The sequence below is a fragment of the Sceloporus occidentalis genome, unplaced genomic scaffold (assembly GCF_023333645.1).
Source record: "Sceloporus occidentalis isolate IW3139 unplaced genomic scaffold, rSceOcc1.0.p SCAF_17, whole genome shotgun sequence".
Lineage (NCBI taxonomy): Eukaryota > Metazoa > Chordata > Lepidosauria > Squamata > Phrynosomatidae > Sceloporus > Sceloporus occidentalis.
The window spans coordinates 10,586,723-10,592,883 of record NW_028316997.1 but is presented as its reverse complement, the minus strand read 5'-3'; positions in this window follow the sequence as shown (position 1 = coordinate 10,592,883).

Sequence of the window (6,161 nt, the reverse complement as noted above, 5' to 3'; positions counted from 1 at the left end):
ATACCTACTAGTGGCCTAGTCAAAGATCTGACTTGAATTTGATTGAGATGCTGTGGCATGACCTTAAAAGAGCAGTTCATGCTCGAATCCCTCTAATGTTACTGAATTAAAACAATTCTGCCAAAAATAGTGGGCCAAAAATCCTCCATAGTAATGTAATTGACTCATTGCCAAATATTGCAAATATTTGATTGCAGTTGTTGCTGCCAAGGGTGGCACAACTAGTTATTAGGTTTAGAGGGGCAATTATTTTTTCACAGGAGTAATATAAAGTTTGATTAACTCTTTTCCTTCAATGAATGAGTGGTCAATTAAAAGCTGCATTTTGTGTTTACTAAAATTAGTTAGATGATGTACTTTATACACTAGCGTATATGCCTGTCCTTGAACTTATATGGCCAAAAATCTCTGTCCCATTTTCACTCTGCCTCTCACACCTGTGTTTTCTCTTGATAGGTCGCTTTTCATTTTTTTAAATTTTTTTAACTGTTCTCTCTTTCGCTCCTCCTCTTCTCTCTGTCTCTCTCCTGTTTACTTCTCCATGATTTTCTCCCCCTCCCCCCATTTGGTCTCTCACTCTCCTTCCCCTCCTTCTCTCTTCCATTTGCTTTCTCTCTCCACCCTCTCTCCCCTCCTCTTTCAATCTCTTTCTCCTCTCTTATGATGTTATGCTCCCTCCCCTCTTCCTTCCTAATCTCCCATCGTCCCTCCCCTCTTCAACTCACCTATATTCTCTTTACCTTAATTTTATCAATTTTACTTTTGTTACATTTTATTGTAGTCATGCTTCTCACTGCCAGATGCGCCCACTGTACAGAAACGAGACAGAGACACAATTGACACAGAACTGATTTTAAGAATAGATCCAGATAATAAGTAAAAATGAAATAGTTAAAATAAAATTAATTAAATCAATGTGACAACACTTTAATTATTTAATTATTCAATAGCTGAAAGGAGTGGCGAGGGATAGGTCAGAGCAGAGGGATGCTGGAGCTGGAAGGTCAGAGCGGAGGGGTTGGGTAAGAGCAGAGAGGTCAGGGAGGATCAGAGGGGAGCTGAAGGGGTCGGGTCAGAGCAGAGTGAGCTGGAAGGGGCAAGTCAGAGCAGAGGGTGTAACAGAGCAGAGAGGGCCTGTAGGGAGCAGAGGGGGAATAATATAGGGTTGATTTTCTTGTTACAGTTTATAATGTTCCTCCAAAGATACAGGCGTTTCATTTTTCTATTAAGTCACTGCATGAAAAAAAAGAAGAACCATTAAAAGCTTTCATTTAGTTTCCCTACTGTACAGTGCTACAGACTATGATGACACTTTATAAAATCAATAAAAAATAATAAGTGTGACTGCACTATTAATTGTCAAGGCAGAGGAACTGTATGCAGAAATACAAAGTTCAGTATGTTTTTATTTGAAACATTGTTTACAAGAAATAGTTTAGCAGCTTGAGTCCTAGTCAACAATAAGCATTATCCAGCAGAGATGTCTAAATTTAATTTGTCATCTGCTCAATTAACGTTTGTTACTGCAAATGGTACATAATTTGCTTTCAACATATTCTTGTCAATACAGTTTTTGTGTCTTAATTTCCATATTTTACTCATTACCAGATTGTGGTCTTTGAAAAGCAGGTGAAAAGTATGTGAATAAATGGTTCCTGAAACGGCACTGTTTAAATAAAAATAAATGAAGGGTTTTCTGTGTTTAAGGAGGTTGATTCACCAATCCCTTTGCATATCATCATAACACATATGGAACATAGTTGGTCAGGGCTAAATACAGACTTTATTACTCTGTAAGTCATCTGTGTATATATAAATACAAAGCTGTAAAAGAATATCATCGGTCCTCTATTTATTTATTTTAGGAACTATTTATATATAATTTTTTTAAAACACAATATGTTCCAATAAAAATGAAATCTATATACTTCTATACATCTATACGTATTACGTTAAAAGGGTGAAATAACACTGTTAAAAGTGAGAAGCAATTGAATTGCATCATGTTTTGCTTTTGGCATAGCACTTTTAAGCTCTAAATCATATCTGACTCAATGGGGCCTATGGTTGCCACCAAGTCCTTTCCTTCAGAATGTTGCACCTGGGTCAGAAATGGCCATGGACTTCTACATGTGACAGCTAAAATGTTTGGTTTAGTAGAGAGAAAGGACAATAGAAAAAATGCAACTATGTTAGTATTGATTGTAGGACAAATATTTAGAATTTTATAAAACTTAAATGTACTTAGTTGAATACTTATAAAGAATAATTTTGGTAGAATACCTGAAAAGTGATGTTATCATCATAGCAACCAATGAAATAGACTAGTGTGCTGAGATATTTTTTTGATTGCTATGGCGAGATCAATTTTTACAACTTTGCATTAGGACTGGTCTTTGTCTGAATGATTTAGGGAAGGAATGAGTGACGTTAAAATGCAAAGACACTCAATGACATGGCGAACATTTGCATATGTACAGAAATATAAATCTAACATATATCAATACAAATCCACCAGTACACATCCATAAAGATACCTCTTGAGGCAACAAGCCAAGAGCTTGGAGACATAATTCAAATAAAGAATATCAAAGAAACAAAGAAAACTGGAACTATACAAACTGATCGTTTGTGCATAAAGTCGTACAAGTATACAGTATACAAGACACTATGAACAGACATAATAGAAATAAACTATATGAAAAAAAGAACCCTATCTGAAAAAATAAAAATAGAGATCAATACACATAGATCACATAAAAAAAACAATTTGTCCCTCATTAACCTCGATCTGGACAAAGTATTGTTGTATCCCTAGTGGTTGCTAATTGGTCATGCAGAGCTGCAGCTACAGGCCCTATAACCTCAGGTGCAGACTCCTGTTCAGCAGTCCTGTGTATCTCCTCCTGTGTATCTATTCACTATCTGCAGCATGACCCTGCATATCTTGTTCACTACCTAGACCCTGGTTAATATTTCTTAGAAATCCCCTGATGATACCGTAGGGATAACTATGGTGAAACATGCATAGGGCTAATTATATTGGATTTCATTTGTTGTTTTTATTCGTTCCTCTTAATATATTTATCACACGCATTGATAGTATTCCTTTACGAACATAAAGTACTATCACCTCCTTGAAATCATATTCAAAAGTATAGAAAATACAGGAGTCTTTTATCCATAGTATGGGAATGTACTAAACCTGTCCCCCCTCAAATAAAGTGTTTTAACATGTCTAATCTCATGTATATATCTTTAAAGCCTGACATGTATACTTATCATAGCCTATGATAAGTACTTTTATTTTTGCTAAAGGTATGTTGCAAAATGATAAAAACCCTTGTTAAAAATTGAAGCAGTATTATAATTCTTTAAGATAAAGTTGACAGTACAATATGATGGAAAAGTAGATTTTGTTAGCAAGGCTGAAAACTGTTCTGACATCCCATGGGCAGATTCGTGAAATAAGATGAAAAAAGTCATTGCCATAGCTAGCAAAACCCTGCTGATTAGTGTATTAGATATTATAATTCTCACCTGTTATACTGTCTCAAGTTGTTTTCATGTTCACATTTATATGAGCCTGTCTAAAAAGAACTGTTGAGCTGGACAAAGGATGGAATATATTATCTTACTGATGTTGTATCATATAATGCTATCACGCAATTATTCCAAGTGACTCTGAATCCTTGACCCTACTTGTGACCCTTCTTAATTCCATCTTTTACAATTCATTCTACATCACACCACTTTATATTGTCAAGATATTATTGGTATAACAAGAAAGAAAAATAAGATTTTGAATGTGAAGTTGAACTCGTACCGCTATTATTAATCTAGTCTTTTAATGTGTAAAATAGTTAAATATATATCTTTATAATTAATTAATTTGTAATTTTGAAACCAGACAAAATACTTTATTATTATTTTTTTAATAAAGCAGGGAGGTATGCACGTAAAGGTGCCAGTAGGAAAATATAACAATCATACAATATATAAAATGCAATCATAGAACATACAACACTGCTTGGCTTCTGATTTTGGATCTTCTTGCTCTTCTTTCTACTTACATAGTGTCTTTTTTCTTGGTCCGTGTGCCCGAAAATTAGGCCTATCAGCGCACTTCTGCAAAAGGGGCGGAGTTTACAGAAACATCCTCTCCCCTGTTTCGTTATATGTCTTTTCACTTAAAGTCGTAGGTTCCATGTACCAATCAGCGATTTTAAGTGAAGACTTAAGTATACATCATGTTTATGAAGTATACATCATGTATATATATATATATATATATATATATATATATATATATATATATATATATATATATATATATATATATATATATATATATAGTTAGATACATTCTTCTATTATGTATAATCTACAAATAAATTAATATTTATGCTGGCATACCCTAATATATCTACTAATTCTTTAGACTGACATCTCATAGTCGCATATTGGCTGCTCATTAGACCATCAACTGAATAATTCTAAGGATGATTTCTCAGTGTTGCATTGTTTGTGAATAATTTAAATGGAAATTACAATTTTTGTAGACTGTTATGGAATGTGCATTATTTACAACAACTTCTAGGGTAATAGCCTGGTTCTGCAAGCTTACTATATTTGAATAGGTCAGCCAGAGAACACATTTCTATGCAGATCTATGTGGTTTGGTAAACACTGGGACTCCATGTTGTTCAATTTAAATTAATTGGTACTGCCCAGCAACAAGAATTTAAGTATATGTGTCCTTTCCATAACATTCTAAGTTTAAAGTCCAAATTTTAGCAATTTTTTTACCATTTTTTAAACTTGTCATTGCTGCAGTTAAAGAAAGGTGGCAAAGAAGCTAACATTCTGATATTATTCCAATAAGGAATTGCTTGCTTTAGACACATTAAAATTTAGAATATATAACTTAAGTCTCCATCTTAAACTATACACTTAGTTGACATGTAATCCAATAAATAGTGCCACTTTTTTGATATGCTTAGTTTTATGCTCAGCAGAATGAAAAATGAAGCAAAATAATAATTACTATAGCAAATCATATGTCTCTGTAATTAAGGCATAAACAAGGAAATGCTACATGTAATACAATTTAGGAGGGTAGTTTTGTTTACTTTCATAGCACACTAATAAAAGATTTATTACAAAAACATCTTAATTAGTCTAGTTATCGAGCAACATAAGCAAGCGAAACTAGGTATATCAGCCATTTTATTTTATGCTTACGCAATCTACATATGTCACATGACCATAATAGAGAAATAAGAAATCCATGGGAAATTATAAATGGGGCACAATTTATTTATATAAATAATAATTATATAATATAATTATTATTTATGGGTATCCCTAAGAAGAATAATTATAAAATACTTCTACCAAATAAATTGGAATACAATTTATAAAGGTAAGCAGTAATTGAATTGCTTTATGTTTTTTTTTCTTTTGCCATAACTTTATGTTCTAAATAATATTCTACTCAATGTGACCTATGGTTATCATGTTGTAATTAACCATTTTCTGGACAATTTCTGGGGGTGTGGTAAAAGATGTGGCCATGGACATAAAAGTAAGTGCCACAATTAGCTGCCTTTACTACATAGGCTGCCCAGTCCCCAGTTAACTCTTTATTCTGGGGCTGTCTAGGTAAAACAATATACATTGTAATTTTATTAACATCCAAACATTAATACACTAATTTGTAAGACCTATATATATTTTTGAACAACACTATTGGAAAACATGCTTGAACCCCTTCAGGTTGTTTGGGTACACAGAATATTACTGATTTGCGTACCATATTTATTTACCTTTAATACCATTATGATGGCAATCATAACATTAAACATCTCTGTCTTTCCAGTGAACATATGGCCTCAGAGTAGAAGAGTTTTCCGTTATATGATTGTGAATACAGACAATCATATAACAAATTCTGCCATTGCCTAGAATGATAAATCACCTTGAGTCAGCCTTGTGTGAAAAGCTTTCTCAAGAGCTTGATGACTTTAGAATAAAAATGTTACTCAAAGACGATTATGTGCTGAGATATATTTGAAGAATCCGCACAATAACAGCATTGTATTCATCTATTTTGGGTTATTTAGTACTGGGCAATTGAGTTTGTGGAATGTTAAGATTAT